Source organism: Cryptomeria japonica, chromosome 3, assembly GCF_030272615.1.
Source record: "Cryptomeria japonica chromosome 3, Sugi_1.0, whole genome shotgun sequence".
In the NCBI taxonomy this organism is placed as follows: domain Eukaryota; kingdom Viridiplantae; phylum Streptophyta; class Pinopsida; order Cupressales; family Cupressaceae; genus Cryptomeria; species Cryptomeria japonica.
This window is the reverse complement of record NC_081407.1, coordinates 265,548,122-265,572,063: the sequence shown is the minus strand read 5'-3', so window position 1 is coordinate 265,572,063 and position 23,942 is coordinate 265,548,122.

Genomic DNA, 23,942 nt, shown 5'->3' with positions numbered 1-23,942 from the left:
TGGAATGCAAAATAATTAATAAGGTTAAATATTTTGTCAACCGGTCAGATACTGATTCACCCCCCCCCCTCAGTATCTTTGGGACTATCATTAATCCTAACAATTGGTATCAGCACTTGGTCCTCTATTTTTAAAATCCTAACAGCTTGAGGAAGATTCTAACACCGGTACAGATGGAGAACTTAAGAAAGCAATTAGAAGGAGCTCTTGTAGACTACGATTCAGAGAAGTTGAAGAATATCAAACTTGAAGATGATCTGAGGACTGCATAGGAATTCATTCAAGGACTCCAGGAGAACCTTACTATTGCTAGAAATAAAAGAAAATAATTTCATGAGAAGATGTAGAATGACAATGATGAAAAGGAAACTCTTAATGAGCTTGTGAACAAGATGAGACAAGAAAACATGACTATGAGGAATGAAATGCAAGATATGACTATGAGATTTTGTAAAGACATTGAAGACAGAAAGAAGAATGAAGATGACTTGACTAGGAGACTCAATGATGTTGGAAATAAAAACATAAGACTCAGTCATGAAAATGATATGTTAAAGACAGATCTGATTCACATGCAACATGATAAAACTGAACTTATGAGGCAAATGGGAATTTTGGAAAATGAGTTGGCTACTGCAAATCAACACAAAGAGAAATTCAAAAAAAGTTCAGAAGAACTTGATGATATGTTGAAAAGTTAGAAACCGAATGGAGATACTAATGGACTTGGATTTGAAATTGGTGAAAGTTTCGGTACTGCAAACAATCGTGATCACAGTAAACCGGTAAGACAACCTAATGCTTACAAATTTAATGGGAAATGCTTTAACTGTAACAAGTTTGGTCATAGAGAAAATTAGTGTAGATCTAGAAACAACCAAAACATTAATACACCCACTGGGCAATGTTTCAAATGCAACAAAGTTGGTCATAATTCAGAAAAATGCAGAATGAATGTGAGATGTTATGTTTGTGGAAGATTTGGACACTTATCTAATCAATGCAGAACACAAATTGGCATAGGATATGGAAAGGCTATTCAGAAGAAGAATGTGACTTGTTATGCTTGTAACAAGATTAGACATATTGTAAAATTTTGTAGAAGTAAAACTTCACCGGCAAACAATAAAGGACCCAGTTTAAAAGGCAAAGAAAAGGTTGATGAGGTAAAGCAAGAATTTTCAAGACAATGGATTAGAAAGATAGATCAGAATGTTGATGAGACTATTTCTTCATTGGTAGAACAGAGTATTACTCCACCGGTAAGAAATTCTCCATCCAACTAAGAAGTAACCCTTTGGGGGTATTGCAGCAAGTTGAATATCATGCAGATTATCCTCAATAGATGGTGAGAAGATAGATTTCTTCTTTACTGGCAAATGTGTTAAGTTTTCACTTCACCCACAAGCATTTATTGCGGTTATTGAATGAAATTTCATTATAAATCATCCATTTTCCCTCTTTTTTGATTCACTGAGCATTCAAACTAGCAGAGATCATGAAAATCTGAGCGAAGGCATTCAAGGTGAAGAAGTGAAGCAATTTATTTCAAGCACTCAAACATTATCAAACACCTTAAGATATTTGTCAAATGGCTTCCTCTTCTTCTCTCGAATTTATTGCAAACCCTACTATTATGGAAATTGTAAAACACCCTAGGCCCGTTTTCAAAATTATTCCCTAGATAGCTAAGCAAGATGATTCCATAGGCACATTTTTAAAAATTCCTAAAGGTGTAGCTTATGTTGAAGACCCTAGAATTTATATTCACTACAATATTGAATAATTAGGTTTTGTAGAAGTGTTAAAGATGTTTAATACAGTAATTTGTGATGAAAATGGAAATGTCAAACCCGAGCACAAGGTTATTGAAACCTTAGGTTTTGTAGAAATCTTGAACATCCCTGAATTTCTAAAGGAGGTAGTGAGAATTGTCCTAAGTAGGGCACATGGAGAATTTCTTTGGTTAGACTCAGTCTGCAAATTCACCCGGCAAGCAATTAGGATAGTGATAGGTTTACCCTCTACCGGTAGCAGACCTGACAAAACAAAGAAGGTACCTAACAACACAGTTATGACCTTAACAGGAGCAACATCTGATAGTAGATCTTTGAGAGTAAATGACATCAAGGATATCAATGTGCAATTCATAAGTATGATTTTAGGCTATAAGACTACACATGCAAACCAACTTAATTCAGTTTCTAATCTTTGCATTAAAAGTGCTTATGATATGGTAAATAATGATGCAAAAATAGATGTGTGTGAATGGCTGAAGGATGAACTAGTTGATAATTTGAAAAAGATAAAAGGTGACAAGAAAGGGACATTTTGTTTTGGTAATCTTTTGGTATTCCTTATGTTTTCAAAACAAATTCTCGGTATTTGACACAAAGATTTTGGATATGACATACTAGTAGGCAAACAATTGCAAGAAGCCTTCACCGGCATGGGTACTGCTAGGGAAAACAATATAACTGAATATTTTAAATCTTTCCAAGCCAAAATGAAAACCAGAGAGAGACTACCACAAAGTATAGTAGATAAATATGATAAGGAAATCTGCTTTGTGATTAAGAAAGATGAAATATGGATGGAAGCAGGTCTGCTTAGAACTGTATGGGTAACTGAAATGGGGTATGAGGCTGATGTGAATATTATTGAGACTTATGCTAAAGCTCTGTTAGAAGCACCTAGAGAACCAACGGAAGAAGTTTTTGGCAATGCAGAAACAATTGAGAGCGGTGTACAAACAATGAAACAAAGAAAGAGAAGAGAAAAGTATATAAGAGATGCATCAAAACAAGTAAAGGAAATAAAAGAAAATGTTATGAACCTTACTGGAATAAAGGAAAGTAAACTGAAAGGATTACAACTGGAGGCACATATCTCACCGGTCGGCACATCATCTAAAAGTGAGATACCTGTTGAGTTTAAGAGAGTTGATAGGAAGAGAAAACCTTCACTGGTACTCTCTCCTTCACCCAAGAAACCAAGAACTCTGAGAAAGAAGCAACAAGCGGTAAGACAATCGGCAAAGAAGTTAACACCCAAGAAGAAACAGAAATAGGTTATACCACCTTTGGATAACTTACTGAATGAAATCACTAATGACAGTAACTTGGCAAATGTGAGAAAACTATATAACCCATTCATTGATTCTGAAAAGGAAAGTGTTGAAAACAGCATTATTCTACATCTGGACATTTACAAGAAAGTGTTAATTGAAGTGGTAGATGATTTACCAAATGATCTATATAGAAGGTTAGATGCAAAGAGGATTACAGTAATGGAGTTGGACAAGAAACTTAAGATTGAAAAACTTCTAGTTGTACATCCAGTTAACTCGAAAGAGGAGATTGATGAATTAATTTGTGAAGCTAACAGATCAATTTTTGCTAGTGGACACCGGCAAGTTAGCTTAATGGCTAGTAGAGTAAATGAAATTGCAGAGGAAACAGCTGACAAATGGGATATCTTTTTTGTAGAAAAGGAAAAACAAGAAGAATTGAACAGGCCGAACAAATCATTCAAAGTATATCAAAAGGATAAGGACAAAGGGAAAGGTAAAGTTGATGGAATACCAAACATCAAAATAACTGACAACTTATCACCACCCTTGGATACTACACTGGTACATACTGATGATACACAGGCTACTGAAAATGTTGAGGTTGGAATACAAACAGAGCATACAAAGAAACCTTTGGACAGTGGAATAAATACTGGTAGTATAGATGCTGGCACTGAGAAACCGACAGAGACAGAGATACCAGCAGCTGATAACATGGAGAAACCAACAGAGAAACCGGCAGAGGCACAGGTACATGTTGAGATAGTAAAACCAGTAATCACTGAGAAACCCAAACCATCACAGGTTGAAACACAAACTCAAACTGATCCACCGGAGATTGATACAAGCAAATTGGTTACTAACACTGGAAGCACTTAGGTAATAAAGGCAGTTGGTCAGACATCCGAATTCAGACCTACTAATGTGATAGAGGTACTTCTGGACTCAATTAAGAAGATAACTGACTGTAATGCATTGGCCTACAAGGGAATTGATGATACAATACCTATTCTTAAAATGATTGCACCAAAATGCAATATAGATAATGTAAAAGATTCTTTAGGACAATTAGACAGATTGTCTAAATTTATTGTTGGAAATGTAATAACAGTGGATAAGGTAAATGAGGATACATTCAAACAGAAAATGGAAAAAGAAAAGGAAAAATTCTTTGAGGAGACAATAAAGAAGTGCACCGAACATATTAACACACTTTTTCTGGCACTAAATACAATAATTTTGGAGTATAAAGAACTGTACAGAGAAACATGCAAGCCACATCTGTTGACCCAGGACATTGAGAAAGAAATTAGCAGAGTACAAAAGGAAATTGATGATATAGCTGATAACATCGTTGGTTCATCCGAACCTATATCAGTTATTGAGCAAGAAATAGCAGGATTTGAGGAAAAGTTGGAGAAAATTGAGAAGGAAAAAGCACGGATCAAGGCAAATGCCAGAGACCTGAAGTATAAACTTAGTCCTAAGTTGGATACTCTTATCTCTCTGAGAAATGAGATCTCTAAAGCATTAATTCAAGGAGAAAGATCACTGGAGGAGCATATGCATCATCTCACCGGCATGATCCAATGAACTGAGGCAACCATGAATGATAGCAACAGATTCATGCATAGTTTAAATTTGGTTTTGGCTGATATATTTCAGATTGTAACCAACCGATTACAAACCTTAAGGTAAAATTTTGCACTCGTTTGACAATTTTTGACAACCTTTGTCATTGATGTCAAAGGGGAAGTAGTGGACAGAGAAAAATGTCTATTCAGAGGAGATCATCTGCTCAGGGGGAGCACATACTTTTTGGTAAATTTTTGGACTTCACTTTTTGGAAACAGATTTTGGATTTTTCTCATGAGTGTTGCCATCAATGCCAAAGGGGGAGATTGTTGGCATTCTACACTCTAGTGAGAAATGATAGTGTTGTCATTGATGGCAACCTACTGGAAACCTACTAGAAACCTTCAGGCAATCTTGTGGCATTCATTTGGCAAACCACCGACAGGCACCGGCACCGGCAGACACATCACCAGCAGCGACAACAATGCATGCCGACACCCCAGCCGATAGGAATAAACTTTTGTTTATTGTATTTAATTGTAAATATCTTTTGTAAAGCCGACATGGCATATTGTAATAGACTCATATATGTATGAGATCTTGTAAATCATTTTGATAGAGAGGATATAGATGATAGGAATGAGTGAATAATAAGGACAGATTTTGTATAAGGTTTATGATTATAGTATGAGCTTAAACTGGTACTGAACCTGGCATAGTTGATGTTGATTTGAAGTAGTACATCGTATTGGATTTTCATAATCCATTTGTAAGTCAATGAGACTTCTATTTTGTAGTTTGAGCAGTTGGCCTTCCTACATATGCAGGCCCCTCATTGTAAGTAATATTTATTCATTGGCCAGTGAGTGAATATTGTGGGTCACAAATCCCACCGAGGTTTTTCACACACCGGGTTTCCTCGTTAAACATCTTGTGTTATGGTGTGTTTTATATGTTGTCTTTATTGTTCATGTTTACTGCATTAATTCTTATTTACCAATACACTGTTTTGGAATGCAAAATACTTAATAAGGTTAAATAATTTGTCATCTGGTTAGATACTGATTCACCCCCCCCCCTCTCAGTATCTTTGGGACTATCATTAATCCTAACAAATTTTTGTTGTGGTTGAATCCAAAAATGTTCTTCCCTTGCATTAGGGGCTTATCTTGAATCTATATAATTTTCATTTGGCTTTGACCCCTCACTAGTGAACCACCCATAAATCCCTCTAGTCCTCCCCCTAAATCCACCTTGGTCATTGATCTCTCTACAAACCCAGACTACAAAGGTGCCCCCAGCACAATCCCTAAGCCCAAAGGGACGCCTGCCCAAGTTAACCCTAACTAGTCAGCTAAAAAAAGAACCCTCTAACCCCTCCCCCCAAAGAAACTAAAGAGTCGGATGTAGAGGTACCTACTTCAGAGCCTAACTCTTCTTCCTCATGGTCTATGGCTTTTGAGTGGACACCGGATAACCTTATTGCAAAAAAAATTACCCCTTCTATGTCTTATTTGGGCTCCTCTCCTCCCTCCCTTGTTAATTCCCCACAGAAATGGTATTTGCATGTTCTTGCTAAGAATATTAATGAGCTATGTGATACCTACAATAGATAGGAATAAATTAACTATTTTCTCCTCAGCCACCTCAATGTTGCAAATAAAAAAATTAATAGGTTGGAGGCTCTAGTTGAGGTGGATTCCAAAGCCTCTAGTTAGGTGGTGGATGAAAATGATCAAAGGGTCTGGGTGGAAGCTAATGAGCTAGAAAATAAACTTGAGAAGTGGGAAGTCCTAGAAGATAAAATTAAGGAACACAATGAGAAGGTGAACCAGAAACATGATAGGGAAGAGATGACCAAAGTCATCGAGGAGCTGCAAGGCAACTAGGCGACCCTCAAAAGGAATATGGCAGAGATGATGGCCCTTAACACTGAAATGGCAAGTAAAAAATTATTCTCTTTATCCCATTCAAGAGTAAATTGATAGAAGAAGCACCACATGGATTTTTAATCTACCATTGTTATAGATCCAACTGAATCCAGGGTGAAGACTTACTCCGAAGTCTCCTACTATGTCTTCAGAAAAAGGTTCTAACATTTTTTTTCCTTTTCTAAGAAGGCGAAAGTGTTGAACTAGGAATAGAAAATTGAAAAAACTCCCACCAAGTAGACCATTGGTTCATTTCTTTAGTGGAAAGTGCGGTTTCTCTTTTCTGATATTTGTCATTTTCTAGTCTTAGTTTTTTTGGTTTGTTGGCTTCTAATTGTCAGTTGGTTTTCTTTGTCAATTGGTTCTACTGTTGGGTGCTCTCACTTCTCATGAGACCCCTAGTCTTTGTGTTATGTCAATTTTGTAATGGTTTGAGCCTCTCCCATTTTTTATCTAATCAAAATATATTAAATCATTCAAATTATTATAAAATAATTAATACAATATATGTGTTAAAAGTTAATAATGTGTTATTATTAATTACACTTGTATAACAGTCATCAACTATTGAATCTTAAGGGATTAAAATTGCATAAAGAGTTAAAGATAGGTAAAAAGGAGATTGAGTTTACTAGAAATGATGATAAAGAAAATACACACAATTGTTATGTACTATGATCACTAAGAGAAAATGTAGACTAAAAAACCATTATTTCTAAATATGTTGTAAAAATGTATAATATCAAGTATAAAACAAATACAAATGAGAATTAAGAAACTTATCAATTATTGTGATACATCTTGGAAAAATTAAGAACAACTATGAATTAGTATCAAGAGGAAATAGGAAGTTGAACTTAATAAAAAAAAAATATGGAAAGGGACAACAAGCACAAGATACATGTGTCACATTTTTTTGACACTTCCATTAGTAAAGAGGGGTAAAAAAATTCATCAATCTAAATGTTTCACATTTAAGGTATTCAAACTTGAGCTAAAATTGATAAACATGATAATGAAAACATACAAAATATTTTAGTAACAATATAAGAATAAGCCTATTCCATGGAAAATATTTCACTTATTATGCAACTGAATCATGGACATATAATTTAAGGGAAAAAAGAGATTAAAAAATGGTAGGAAAGTGGTATAAAAACCATTGTGAATGTAATGCCCAATTTTTGCATCCATGTAGAGATATCTACATGACATAAATCAAATAAATGGGTTGACTATTGTTGGTCTTACATATTAAACAAAAAAAAGAACTTGATGTAATTATAACACATTATCATCAAGGTCAAAATACATTGTCATTATGATGATTATTTGAGGAATAATAATAATAGAAAGAATAAATCTAATTGATGTCATTCATCAAATTCTTTAAGATGTACCATTCCTAGGGTGTTCTCCACTTTTACTACTTGTACCAATTGGGGCTGAATCTTTCAACATTAAAGCTCAAGAATTCATTCATAACTTTAAATTTCAATCTCATATTTTGCTCCATTAGGAGTAAGAATTTTCAAGAAGAGAATAGAACATAAAATGTATATTGATTGATGAATTGATTTTCATTAGATAAATTTTAGTATTAATCATACTCTCAACTTCATCAAGTATATTTTAAAAAAATAAGCATGAGTTTTGGAGGCATATCTATATTTTTGTTGAAAGGAAAATATTTAGATTATTTTAATACTTATAGTTCATTACTATAAATATTTTCACTAATAGTACATATTCATTAGAACAATTATTTTCAAATATTTGTAGGTGTATATATGATTCTACTTGAAGATTTGATATGGTTGTTTGCTATAAAAGATAAAAGACCATAGAATAGAAACATGATAGAATATTGTGAGAAGAATTAAATATATTTGTTAATATGGATAAAAAATTAGACAAGAAAGAGAAAAAAACACAAGAAAAATCTTTGTCAACCTATCACAAATCTAGGAGATGAGAATCCAACTATTAATGACTAGAATTTACTAATGACAAGAACCCATTTTGGCAAAGAATTATAAACCAATAGAGAATTTTAAAATAGTCTTCATTAAAAAAATTCAAAAATGATAATGTATATAGTCATGATAAAAAATAAATAAATAAATAAACAAAAATCATTGAAAAGCCATATTGCACATAGCGTTACAACAAAAGTAGGTACTAGCAATGCACTAGAAGAAGGTTAAGTGATGAAGTTATTTGTTGTGAAGGATGCAAGAGTCATGTTAACTTATAATCTTTAGATAGAAAAAATCGTGTAAATGTAATTATGGTTATGTTGAAAATAGAATATAAAAACATGGATGTGCATCATTAGAACCATTGACATATGTCATGATTGAGTTTGATACTTACCCAAGGATACCATTCAAAATCAAACTCTGCATGTACAATTTCAAATACACCAATACAAAGGAGCCGCACAATCCAAATATTCATATGATTGGTTTGGAAATTGATAATACACAAATCACAAGGTTTAACTTATTCAAAATTCATTATTGATATAGGATAAAAATAAAGAACAATATTAACATTTGTAGTTATATCATGTCATCATTTACATATAAGTACTACTTGTAGACACCTAAAATTGTCATGTCTAATTAAATAAATATTTTATTTATTTAATTATTTAAGCTTAATTCTTCTATTAATTAAATAAATCTTTATTTATTTAATTAATTCATTTATCCTCTTCTAGCCTTATTTCTCATTTAAATAAATACATTTATTTATTTAAATTACCCTTTTCCTAAATTAAATAAATATCTTATTTATTTAATTGATCCCACTTCTTCTATTAATTAAATAAATCTTTATTTATTTAATTAATTCATTAACCTTTTCTACCCATGACACATGTCATTCATCTCTTAATTCCTACACTACCTACCCTCTCATTATTTTATTATTTCTTTTACCTACCCTCTAATCATAGCCAACCTCTTTTACACCTCTCAATCTTATCCCTCCATTTCATATAGTGTCTTCTATATAAGGAGATTATTCCTTCATTATCAACCCTATTCAACTAATCTCACTATGCATTCAGCCCCAACGATTACTCGACTACACTACGCTTTTGAACTTGCATATGCAATCAAGCCTACTTGCAACCACATTTTCGATCTTTGTTGAGCTCTTGTGCACATATAAAATCTGAGAGCAAATATATCAAGCAAGATCAATGGAGATAGGAAGAATGGACATCCAAACCCTATTGGACATGTGATGGTATAATCTTTGTGATTTCATTTGATTTGCATTGTCTTAGGTAATCTTCATATGTTATGGTGGATCTTTGGTGTTGTTAGGCTAGGGTTTTGTGGTTGAATTCATTTAGTCTTTCATCATTGTTGTTATCCATTTTCACCATAAACATTTTGGCATGCCCCGTGGGACATGGATTTTTATTAGATCTGTGTTTTTTGCAGATTTTTCTAACCCTATATTGTTTTTTTGTAAAACAATTTGGAGAATAGTCTTGTGCGGCTAGGGTTTTGGACACAAAATCAAGATCTTGGAGAGATTTGATCAAATTTTGCACCAAATTGTTTTCACAGGTTGAAAACAGTATCAGGAGCTCTCAAAAAAAAATACAGATCTATTGGAGCATATTTTAATTTTCTATGAATTTTTTATGAATTTTCATAAAAAATTAATTTTGAGAGAAAATGAGCGAATTTTTTGGATTTTCTTACATTTTTAGAAATCTCTCATAATTATACAGAGGATCTGTTCTTTGTGATTATAATTTTGATGCAAAATATTTCCTAAAAAATTGGATCTTTAAAAATTAGGGCTTTTTCTTATTTTGATCAAACGGCTTTGAATTTTGGCATCAAATTTTTTGTGCAAGTCAATAAATGTATTAGAATGATTTAGTAAAAATTTCAAAGTTTTTGGATCAAATTTTCATTTTATAGGAATTTTTTATGAGTTTTCATAAAAAAATAATTTTGAGAGCAAATTAGCGAATTGTTCATATTTTATTAAATTTTTTGAAATATCTCATAATTATACATAGGATCTATTCTTTTTGATTTAAAATTTGATGCAAAATCATTCCTCAAAAATTGGATCTTTGAAAATTAGGGTTTTGCATTATTTTACTCATATCTCACAAACTGCTTAGATTTGTTGCAGAAATCTTTTTATGCAAGTTTGGAATACTAGCAGGACTCTCCAGTAAAAAATTTAGATTTTTTGGATCAATTTTTCATTTTATATGATTTTTTTATTATTTTTCATAAAAATTTAATTTTTGGAGCAAATTAGCAATTTTTTTGGATTTTCTTACATTTCTGGAAATCTCTTAAAATTTTACAGGTTGTCTATTTTTATGATGAATCAGATCTTTGAATTGGTCAACAAAATGCATTGTTGAAGGCCCCTATTTCACAAAGTCTTTTGGATCTAAAATTTACCTAACTTGTGTGTTTGTAGGAAGGGGTGATCATTTGAAACAATCCAAACTACTAACAAATCTTTTTTGTAGGACCTTGGCAAGGTTTTTTGATCTTTATTATGTGTCTTGTTCTCATAGACTAGAAAACACTTCAATTGGTGCACTAAAATTGAACCATTGTCTTTTGTGTCTTGAGCAATAGGCTCTTTTTGTTTAATCTTTAGAGGGTATGTCTCCCCGTGTGGTCATTAGGACTACTAGTGAGGAGAGAATGACCCAAGTGGTAGCAAAAAAAAATCCATCTTCTTCCAAACCACTATAAATAATTGTATTCATGGTGAAAACTATGAATAACATGTGCTGATTAGTTCATACCGACACTATGTCTCCCCATAAACCCGTTTGATCAAATTTATTTGATCAATTGTAGGGCGTAACCCCTACCGGCTAGGAGCCTTCTATATTTACAGAGCTGAAAGTGTCGCATGTATGGCCACACGAGCGGATGCCCTTACAAGCACCTTTTGTTTTAGAAGCCAAAATCCTTCTAGTTGTTGAGGCAGGAGGTCGGACCTCTGGTAGCGGCCCACACACATACGGTTCTTAGTAGAGATACAAAGTTCACCACGGGGAGTTTTCGTGGGGATTGATGCTTGGCTTCCCCAAGAAGTGAGTGCCGAGGGTGGAGCCAGTGGGGTCAAGCATCTAAGTATCCGCTCTGAATAGCGTAGCCTCAGAGAAAACTCCATGTGGGATCAACAACTATTGTCCTGGCCAACCATAAGAATTGTGCTTGTCTTATTTTGAACAATCAAACATTCAAGACCAAACATTAAAACATTGTGTCTTTTGTTTCTTCAAGTGTATGCAAAACAAATTTTATATCAAACAACACACTTTTCTTTGAGTCATTTTTGAGTCTAAACACTTGCAAACATTGAGTCTTCATCATCATTGTGTCCTCATGTCATGAAAAACAGTCAAAAAATTCAGATTTGGTCACAACAAGAACTTCACAAATTGGAAAAATTTACAGTCCAACAAACAAGAGCAATCAATTTCAAAATTCTTGAGCTTCCTAAGCTATCTCTTCAGGTTTTCATGTAGCATTCAACCTATCTTTGGGTCTCACAAAGTCCATCATTGCTTTACACCTTACATTACATTCACATTTGTCTAAACTTGACTCAAAAGGTCACTTGCTTGTCCTCATCATACTTTGTCAACACACTACATACAACAACATTTTGCTAAGTGGTCCCTCATCAAGGTCTATCACCTTTGGGTCTCATTTGGTCTTACTTAGAGTCAAGGTAAACTTACCTCATCAAGAGAAACTATCATCTCTTTGGAAGCCACACCTACTCTACTACATACATACTTGGTCTTACACTTTGGACATTGCAAGTAAACTTTAGATTCATTTACATTCCATCCAAACTCTTGGTCTTCCATACTCTTTCCATTTTCATCTAGTCTCACACATCTTGGTCAATACCTAGTTCATGGTTGAAACCTGTTCCCAAAAATCTGGGAGAGAAACTAAAGACGCTCAAGAGTCCGCAAACATGAGTTCCTATGAATATGACAATGATATCTTTTTCAATTCTGATCATACTACATTACCTGACATGGATGCTTATAGAAACATTCCAAATGTTGAGCACATGGACACTACAAACAACAATGATACACACAATGACAATATGGACAACTTTTTAGTACATTCAGCAGAAGTGGAAGACACCATTATGGATCCGCGTTTCAATCGATTGGTTGAGGAAATAATGAGGAGAGAGACAATACTTCTTAAAATTGATGGCACAAAGTGGAGCCAAGATCCCTCATGATTTTGACATGTCTCAAATAATGGAAAATCGACCTTTGCAACAACCTCACCTCAACATGGATCAAAGGAGGCCTAATAGTGGAGGCAATAGAGGACCACATTTTGTGCCTGAATCACCATCATCTTTGTTTCAAAAACCAGAGGTCCCATACATACATGGTCAAGCATATGATACTCACCTTCACAGACCATTATGGAAGTCCTATGCAGAAAAATATACTCAATCACATACCAATGCTAAGGACCAACCACCAAAGCAATTTGTTATTCAAAGGCATGCTCAAAATTTGGACACAAGGAAACCCTGTGTCGAATTTGGGGGCAACACACTAGAACAAATTCATGACATGCCTATAGAGTATGGTATATATGGACAAAGCAGATATTCCATTCCTCATCATCATTTTTACAAAGATGGAGAAATCTAGCCAGTAGATGCTCTTGTGAAATTCCACAAAAACAAATGGTAGAGATGTTCACCCAAAATGTTAACAAAGACATTGGTTATGACCTAAGAAAAGCTTGTTTGTCCACCTTCAAGGATGTCATTGAAAAAGGCTTAGCGATAGAAAAAGTCCTAATTGAACAAGGAGTCATTAAGATATTCAAGGAAAACAAAGATGACTTTAAAGGAAAAGATAAGCCAAGATTTTGTGTTAGAACATAATGTTATTAGGGATCACATCCTTATAACATTTATATATAATGTTCTAATATAAGGTTATAAAACCTTATATATTATATGCTTTATAAGCATATACCATTTGAAATAATTATAATCTAATAACTATTAGATTATTAATTATTTATAAGTGGGGGTTATTGAAAAGGTGTGACTAGTGAAGTCACCCTTCCTCCTATATTTAAGGAGGTTCTCTCTCATTTGAGAGGCGTGTGAATTTGGAGCTTTATTGTGAGTTGTATCACTATGCATATGAGGTATTATTGGCCATGTGGAAGTATTGGAGGAGTGTCCCCAAGTTCATGTCTATTTTATTATAGACTATATTTGTAAGTGTTTTAATTAAATGATGCTTTATGGGGTTTTTTACCCGAAAGGGTTTTCCCCATGTATATCTTGTGTATTGTGTACATTTTGCATGTATGTTTCATATTTCATTTACTTTATAATCTTGTTTATAATGATTAGTATCCTAAGATCCTAATTTCTAACATTTTGGAATAAAAACAAGAACACGGTCAATGATGGTGTTGTTGATGCCAATACAGTATGACCCAAAATCATTTTTTCTAGAGCAAGCTCTACAAACAATCAGGTGAATACTCAAACAACTTCAAAGTCACAAAGGAAGTACACTCCATTGGGAGAACCACTAGAATCAGTTTTCAAAAAACTAGTGGCAAACAAGATAATCACAATTCCAGATCTACCTCCATATGAGCCAAAGGTTAAACCAAATTGGTGGAATGATGATGAATATTGTGAATTTCATAAAAGCAAGGGACATAAAACAAGAAATCGTCACCGACTGAAGAACATCATACAGGATCTTATTGATAGAGGTGACATTGAGATTGAAGGACACTCATCCAATCAAGAACATGAGATGTTTAAAGAACCATTCCCAAAGCATGACAAGGGAAAAGATAAAGCCACAGATGACCAGACCAACTATACCAGAACATCTTATAACTATGATTCAACTATCAATCACATTTCGACAGACAATTATGTCTCTACCATTATCATCAAGGACAAAACACCTGAGACTTCTACCCAAAGACCCAAGATTGTCCTAAAAGGCATTGGATCTTCTTCCGAACTTACCTCTAAATGTAATGTCACAACTCATAGAGGTAAATTCACTTTGCAAGGTGTTCCAGCTAAAAACACTGCTTCCTCATCAGCCAAGCCTGAGTACGATCTTGTAGAACAGTTAGGGAAGACACCTATGCTTATTTCAATCCTTGAGCTCTTACGTATATCTCCCACACATAAAGCCATTCTTGACAAAATCTTGAGAGACACTGTCGTTTCTACTGATCTGAATGTGGACCAATTTCAGGCCATGGTGGGATACCTTTCCATTCCACACTCCCTTACATTCATAGAAGCCGATGACGCCTCCGTAAATCAGCCACATAATGCACCTTTACACATCGAAGCCTTCATACACAAACATCGAATAAAATGAGTCCTGATAGATGGAGGAGCAGGTCTAAACATTTTTACATTGAGCACTATTAAACAATTGGGATATTCAGACAAAGCTGTGAATGCTACAAATAAAATTACCATCAAATCATATGATGATGAAGAGCGTTCATCCAAAGACACAGTCACCTTACCTCTCAGGTTTGGGCCAGTTACAAAGGATGTGGTTTGTCAAGTCCTAGACCTTGATCTCACATACAACATATTGTTAGGACGTCCATGGATTCATGAGATGAGAGCAATACCATCAACATATCATCAATGCATCAAGTTTCCACACAATGGAGTTGAAGTGACCGTCAAAGCTGATCCTAATCCATTCATATATTGCAACAATATGCGACCTAGATCAGAAATAACAATCCTAGTCAATCGACAAGCTATTCCTTCATCAGCATATGTGGATCCAGAATCATTGAAATCTTCTACATCAAAACAAGCAAAGATCAAAGAAAAGTTCAAATTTAAAGACATGGGATGTGGTGAGTATATCTTTCATGTTGATCAAATCCCACTATCAGCTAAGACATTCAGTCGACAAGAACAAACTACAAACAATTTGCAATGCCAAGAAATTGGGTATGAACCACCTAGTGTTGTGGCTACTAAGTCTGAATGTAAATCTCCTCTAGTGGTGCAAGCATCTCTTGAAATCAATAGTCCTAAGAGTGGTTCCAACGAAGAATCTATTAAGTCTATCGCCAACCCTCTTGAGAACTCAAATAGCCTTACCATTTCATTCACTCATTCCATATCCACTCCTCTCCTAGACTTGGATCAACAAGAATTACAAAAGCCCTTACTCATTGGGGATAAAAAATCAAGCTTTTAAAAGAAAAATCTAAAAGTCAAAAATAAGGAGAAGTCATTTAGTACAAATCAAAATCAAAAGCTATTGGACTCTAAAAAAATAAAAGTCAAGGATAAAAATCCTATGAAGAAAAAAGAACAAGAGTTTATCTCCTCTAATACCAAAATAACTGGGGGCAAAAGCTCTAAAATTTTAAATCAAAACGCATACTTGTTGATCCTAAGTCTCCATCATGCTATCCTACTTTCACTTATTTTCACAATCACAAACCTTCATCACTCATCCACTTGTTCTACGCATCCTTTCCCTTCTAGTGATACATCATGGACCTTTAATGGAGCTTCCTCAAAGGACTTTGTTATCAGGGATGCCCAAACTTCTTTAGGTGACACGCTTACGGGCCTATGTAGTCCACATGCTAGTAATTCTATCTCAGTTCCTTTATCAAGGAAGATAGTCACTCAAGTTACACATCATTTAGTCAAGGAACATCGTAACTACAATCATAAATTCAAGCCTCACACATTTGAGGTGGGTGACTTAGTTCTCAGAGAAAATCCTAAAAATCAACAAGACAAAGAGAAGGGCAAGTTCGAACCAAATTGGCTTGGTCCTTACATCATTACAATGGCCTATGGATCCAGTGCATATCAACTCTCAACCATAGAGGGTGAACCTTTAGAGGATCCTATCAATAGCATGCACCTTCACAGGTTTTACACATAGCTCTTCAGAGTATCCTAATTCAAAAATACAAAAAAAATCATAAAACAAACAAAAAAAATCGTTACTTGGTGAAAACCTGGCAAACAGGTGCCTCGTGACACAAAAAAAATTGAAAAATCAAAAAAGTAAAGAAAAACATTTTTGTCCAACGATGAAAACCACTTTGGTGGCACCTTGGGCAAGTACCATGGTGAAAACTGGGTCACCAGCGCCATGCGTAGAGACACTGCTCCTTCCTCCTTCGAGATTCATCTTCATCCTTTCACTTTGCACACACTCACAGCCTATTCATCCACAATAAAACTTACACATTCCTATCATGGCTTGTTATTGATCTACCCAAGATTGGTTTGCCATTCATAATAAACCTTCCTTTTCACTCCTTTCCATTCATAATAAATCAGCTCCTATCTGTGGCTAAGGCAAATCCTACATCTCATAATGGGTGTGGAACTGAGAGCATCACATGTTTCGAGGAGTACAGTTTCTTCCAACCTTCTTCAGTCTATCCACGCACAATCCGCAATAAAGCAGCACTTGCATTGCCAATCAGCAATAAATTTTCACTTTCTCTGCAATAAAGTATCATTTTCATGGATTCAGTCAGTTTCAGATGAGGCACAACAGCAACAATGGGCTTCAACAAATCAAATCTTTCAACAGACTCAGACTACATTATGGTTCAGTGCTATCTATCCTTTTTGTGAAAGTAAACAATGTGACCACAATCAAATAAGACTTATACAAGTGACAAGAGACACTAAATTTGAGGACTACAATGGATGTTGGTGTCGAGCCTTGGTTTTATTTTTATTTTATTTTTTGGTGACATGTCTTTTAGCTTTTCTGGGATGTCTCTGACTAGAGATTTTATCTCCAGGATGTCTTTGACTAGAAAGGCGAGGATGGGGTATTGTCACCTATTTTTCTTTTGTTCTTTATGGATTGTCTCTTAGTAATGCTATGACTTGTCCAAGGATATGAGGACACTGTGAGTCTAGTGTGAATTGGGGCATTCCTTGTTTGCAACTGTCTTATCTCCATGAAAATGGGTACAATGACTTTCTGGGTCGAACATATGCCTCGATTGTCATAACCTATTTTTCCATAATAAGCTCAATGATGATAACACACAAGAAGCTCTTTCACTTTCATATCTTCTACCTTCCATCCCCCTTTCTTGATTGACCTCCATCATCTTTCTTGAGTCTGCGTAACCTGCTATCACACGACTGAGTATAATGACACACCAGAAACATTTGCATTTCATGTAGTTGCACCTGCATTATCACATGTTAGCATTCCATACATACATATAGGTATCAAAATTGCACCATATCCTGCACACAACACATGTTAGCACATTTTACATTCTCATCATGTAAATAATCATTTGCATTATCATATTCATTTGCATTTCATACATTCACATTTGCACTGGCATAACATATAAAAACATAAAAGAACAAAAATATTGCATTTCATCATGTACATATTTGCATCCATATCATAACCATCACATAGAAACATACATCATAAAGCATCTCATCACATAGATACAAATGCATATAGCTGCCGCAAAAGATGAATCATCTTATATATATCTCAAAATCATAAGTGTCATGATACAATGATGTCAAAATCATATGGCTACAATCACCCGCAGGTGTCTACATCATCATACAAAATGGTACAAAACTGATACAGAGGAACCCACTGATCACTCCTACTAGCACTGCCGCTAGAGCCAATCTTGTATGTGTCATCGTGTCCCATGCCACATGTCTAGCCCTCATCTCCAGTCTTGGATCCTGAAACACTCGTCTCAGTGCATCCCTGTCTCCCTCTCAATCATAAGGAACTAACTCCCCATCGATCGGTATCCTTAGAATGTTGTATACATCCTCCAAGGTGACTATCATCTCACCCATTGACAAATGGAAAGTGCAAGTCTCTAAGTGCCATCTCTTAGATAATGCAGTCAGCAATCCCATATTCACCTGAAACTCAGGCACATACAGAATAAATCGCAGACCCATAACATCAATCGCGGCTCTGTCCTCAAATATCAGCTTTGGTTGTAACCTTTGAGTCGATGGGAATCTCTCCCATGACTCTAGCATAGGTAGGTACTCCTGCAGTCAAGCAAATCAATCATGTCAGTCATAGTGGCATTCCCTATTCATCACAAAATGTTGCTTATTATCCTAGTGCTTATATATCTATCATATGGCGCTCTGTCAAAGTGACACTCACTGTTCATTATTGTGAGATTTTGCCAAGATCAAGAGGCAATGGAAAGCACAAATAAGAGAGACAAAATATATGATAGAAATAAACTGCATTCTATCAAGATGAAAAATATGATCAACTGGATCATTAAGCATTCGTTACATACAATGAATATGAGCTTGCTTATATAGGCAAGGCTATATGGATATGTGAGCACACAAACATGACATGTGGCTCAATAAGAAACAAGGGTAGGTAGGAAACAGGTGTGGGTAGGTAGGAGAAACAATATAATATTCTACATAAGGTGAATCACCCACTGAATGTGGAGTGTAACAACAAGATCAACACCATAAAAGGTGGAAATTCTCCTACACACACTATCCCAATGTGGCACAAACACCCAAGTGTCTCATACCCAAACTACTATGAAATGCATTTCCTAAGTAAACTTAAGTAAAGTGTAATAATATCCATGATGAATAATTATTTACACCAACACCCCCCCTTAAGTGCAACTTAGGGGAATGCACTAAAGTCTACAATGCAACTAAGCAATGCAAGATGAGTCCTGGCTACTAGGCCATGTTAGGTACCCATATATAAATGAAAATGCATGAAAACCAATGCAATGAAATCTCTCACAAAGTGGGGAAAGAGATAAAAACCCAATGGGAAAAAACCCTCCCCCAAAAGAGAGATGAAAGCTATACAAGAGAACTCTCATAGAAGAATGTGAGGAACAAAACCCCATGTGAGGAAAAAGTCCCCCCATATGAGAGAAGAAGAAGAAGAAGAAGAAGAAGAGAGACTAGGAAGCCCCCCCTCAATGTGGAATCTGCACCAATGATAGAAGCTCGATGTATGAAGAAATTGCTCCACGAACAATGAACAACATTCCTCCCCTTAGGAAGAAACAAAACCAAAGGTGTATCCATGAAGTCTCCCCAATCATGAAGGGAAGATGTATGAAGAAAACTCATGATGAATGGAATCTCTGAAAATAGCTCAACTGTCCCCATGTTGATGCTGAAAGATACCCCCTCCAAAGGTGGTAAACTGTGCCACACTACTTAAGAAGGCACTCCAAGATCTAGTGGAGATGGATGTAGAACATGTCCCAAAGACTCACATGTCTCCTCAAAAAATAAAGAGACCTCCTCCAACTGCTGTACATAAGTATCCACAATCATGTCAACCTCAAAAGAATGATCATGTAGAGAATGAACAAGAGGGTCAGAGTGTTCCCTCACAACAATCAAAGAAGGATCACCTTCATCAAAGAGAAGATGAATGTCATCAATGATGTCTCCCAAATCTGCAATGTAGGATTCCACAAACAAACTTGCAATGTCTGTCAAGTAATCATGCCATGAATCTGAAGCTAGAAGACAATGAATATCCTGTTGCACTGAATCACGTGAAGGCAAAACTGTCGCACTATCTGCATCATCAGGTGCAATAGGTGATGTGATATCAATATGAGGAAATGAAATACAAGGCTCAAGAATGGGGTCACATGTGAGAATCCCCATGTTCAAGTGCCCAAAGTTCTCCTCAAAATTTGAATCATCACAAGAAGTGTGATCATCAAGTGTAGAATCATCAAATGTGAAATCATCATCATCAACAAAATCTGAAAAGGAGTATAACCGAGATGCATTATCAACCACCCCAGTCACAATGATAGCTCTAGTCTCCAAGTCTCTAATGAAAACTGAGTCAGGTGTGAACTCCACAATTCTCTTAGTTGTGCTATGTGTGATTTGATAGATGGAAAGGAGATTATTTGTCAAGTGGGGTACACACAACACATTATTGAAGGAGTTATCCCCAATGTCAATAGATCATTTCCCAATCACATCCATGTATGTATGATTGCCCATCAAAATCTTCGGCATGGTGCAAGGCTCAAATATAGAGAACATAGACTGCGAAGATGCCATATGATGAGAAGCCCTAAATCTAGAAGCCATCTCTCTGAATCATGACTGATAGTAGCACATAAAGATTTTTCTTTTCTTGTTCCAAAAGAGTGAGTCTTCCCACTTGTAGAAGCCATGAATGCTTGCCCTTTTCCTTTTGAATGTGAGGAAGTGGAAGTTGATGAATCATCCTTCTTGTAGACATTAGGCAAATCAATGTTATGCTTTTTGATGATATGTGTGAGCTCATCAATCTTCTTATAATGGCAATGATGCTCCTCATGACCAAAATTTTTACAATAGGCACAAGTAGGTCTCTCCCTCTTTGGTGAGTTATCCCTCTTGGAAGAGGATGAATCTCCTTGTTGTGGAGAAGATGGTGCTTTGTCCTTAGGCTTTGATTGCCATTTCTTCTTGTTTGAGTTGTCCTTTCCTTGATTTCCTTTGTTCCCTTGATTTGCCACTAATGATTGAGACTTAGAAGCCTTAAGAATGCCCATGCTTATCAACTTAGTTTGTTCCATCATCAACATTTCATTGAAAGCATCAAATGTAGGCATTGTGTAGCTTGAACCCATTGTCATCCTATGGGTTTGGAAACTAGAAACAAATGCTACATATTCTTGTGGAAGCTTGCCTATCAAGTTGAATATCAATTGAGTATCCTTCTTATCAATGCCACAATCTTTGAGTTGTGCCCTCAACTCATTTGCCTTAGTGACATAATCTTGTATAGTATCAAAGTTCTTGGGATCCAACATGGTGAGATCACTATGAATTTGATATCCCCTAATCTAATCAACTTGACCATACAAGTCTTGAAACTTTTTCCAAGCATATTTGATTAGAGTACATTTCTCAATATGAAAAATGAGATCCTTTGATACATACTTTCTTAAGGTACCAATTGTCATGATATTTTTAGTAAGCCAATCCAAGTGACCAACTGGATCAACCTTAGGATCAGCAGGAGCAACAATAGTTCCATCAATGTAATGAGTTAGTCCTTTTTCCATAAGTTTACTCCATGCATCAATTTTCCAAGTAGCATAATTGTGAGGAGTTAAGAGAGGAAACTTAGAAGAACCCATAGCAACAAAAAGGAAGGAACACGAGAGTACAAAAGAACAAGAGACACCCCCCAAATTCACTCAATCAAAGTACCCCCCAAAATAATGATTTTGGCACTTTATATGTAGTGCATGTACAATAGGCCACTTGCAAAACAAGGAAAAGTGGACTTCTGATTTCAATTTACAACTTCTCAAAATGAGATCTAAGAGACTTCAACAAATACTGCTAGTGATCTAAACTGAGATCCAAGCAAAATGCAAGTACCAAATATGCCAAAAATGGTCAAATACTGAAAGTACTATTTCTACTTAAAATCACTGCAAATAAATGGCAGATTATGAAAGTAGATGAAAAAATATGCACTTTCAAAAAAAATGGCACCTGAAAAGGAGTCCATATGAGCCCAAACGAAGCCTCCAAAGTTGTAAAAAATGGGATTTCACGATTTGCAAAAAACATGTATCCCAAAAACCAGAAAAATTCTGCACCACTGTATAGATCATGAAATTCTACCCCAAAACAAAAAAAATTGCTCGAAAAAACGAGTCTGAATGAGTGAGATATCGCTATTTGAAAATCACCTGCAAAATTATAATTTCTGGAAAATTTCCGTCGCGGCTTCAAACTTCAAATGCCTCTAGATTTGGCCTCCGAAGTCCAATTTGGATGAAACAAAAGGCAAAACTGACTTTCTTGGATCTCCTCAATTCAATGGTAACCTCAGATTTGATCCATCAAGCTTCAATAATAACCTGCAATAAAAAATTCCAAAATGCAAACCCCAAATAGCATCAAATTTCTCTCAATTAGCAAACCAATGACACTCTAATGGCTCTGATACCATGTGATATTTTGTCAAGATCAAGAGGCAATGGAAATCACAAATAAGAGAGACAAAATATATGATAGAAATAAAGTGCATTCTATCAAGATGAAAAATATGATCAACTGGATCATTAAGCATTCGTTACATACAATGAATATGAGTTTGTTTATATAGGCAAGGCTATATAGATATGTGAGCACACAAACATGACATGTGGCTCAATAAGAAACAAGGGTAGGTAGGAAACAGGTGTGGGTAGGTAGAAGAAACAATATAATATTCCACATGAGGTGAATCACCCACTAAATGTGGAGTGTAACAACAAGATCAACATCATAAAAGGTGAAAATTCTCCTACACACACTATCCCAATGTGGCACAAACACCCAAGTGTCTCATACCCAAACTACTATGAAATGCATTTCCTAAGTAAACTTAAGTAAAGTGTAATAATATCCATGATGAATAATTATTTACACCAACAATTACAAAGTGTTGCTTCTATTCTAGTGACACTCATTGTTCATCACAAAGTGTTGCTATTTTTTTTCCTAGTGGTACTCCTTGTTCATCACAAAGTACTACGTGTTTTTGCACTCCCTGTTCATCACAAAGTGTTGCTTACATTTGCACTCACTGTTCATCACAAAGTGTTGCTCATATTAGTACTCCTTGTTCATCACAAAGTACTATGTCTTAGTACTCCCTATTCATCACAAAGTGCCTTGATCTATCTTATCCTAGGGCCTCTGCTTAAGTGTATCCTCTTAAGTAGTTTCCTAGTTGGCAACGTATGTTCTATCACAAAATTGTCAATCCTGGCCCTATTTGCTATCCTAGTCTTCCCTGGAGGACCTGCTTAAGTGTATCCTCTCAGCAACTTATCCAATCAATAGCATATGTTCATCATAGAACTGCTGATTCGGCCTTGAAGACATAAACGCGCATTCATAATGCAAACATGCCTTAGCATTTTTTTACCCCGCTTGACATTCCTAAAAGTGCATTTATTGCACTACCTAAGATGCATTAATGACAACATTTATTACAACAAAGTACTCACCGGCTCTCCTGCCTTTGCTGGCCTTTGAAATTGGCGAACGCAGTTGAATATGTGAACCAATGCCATCGCTGCTGACTGTTGCTGCTTTATTCTCTCCCTGCACTCTGATCTCTTGGATGTGTGGATGACAATGAGGATGTTTTGTGGTACTCACCGGCTCTCCTGCCTTTGCTGGCCTCTGAAATTGGCAAACGCGGTCGAATCTATGAACCAATGCCATCGCTGCTGACTGTTGCTGCTTTATTCTCT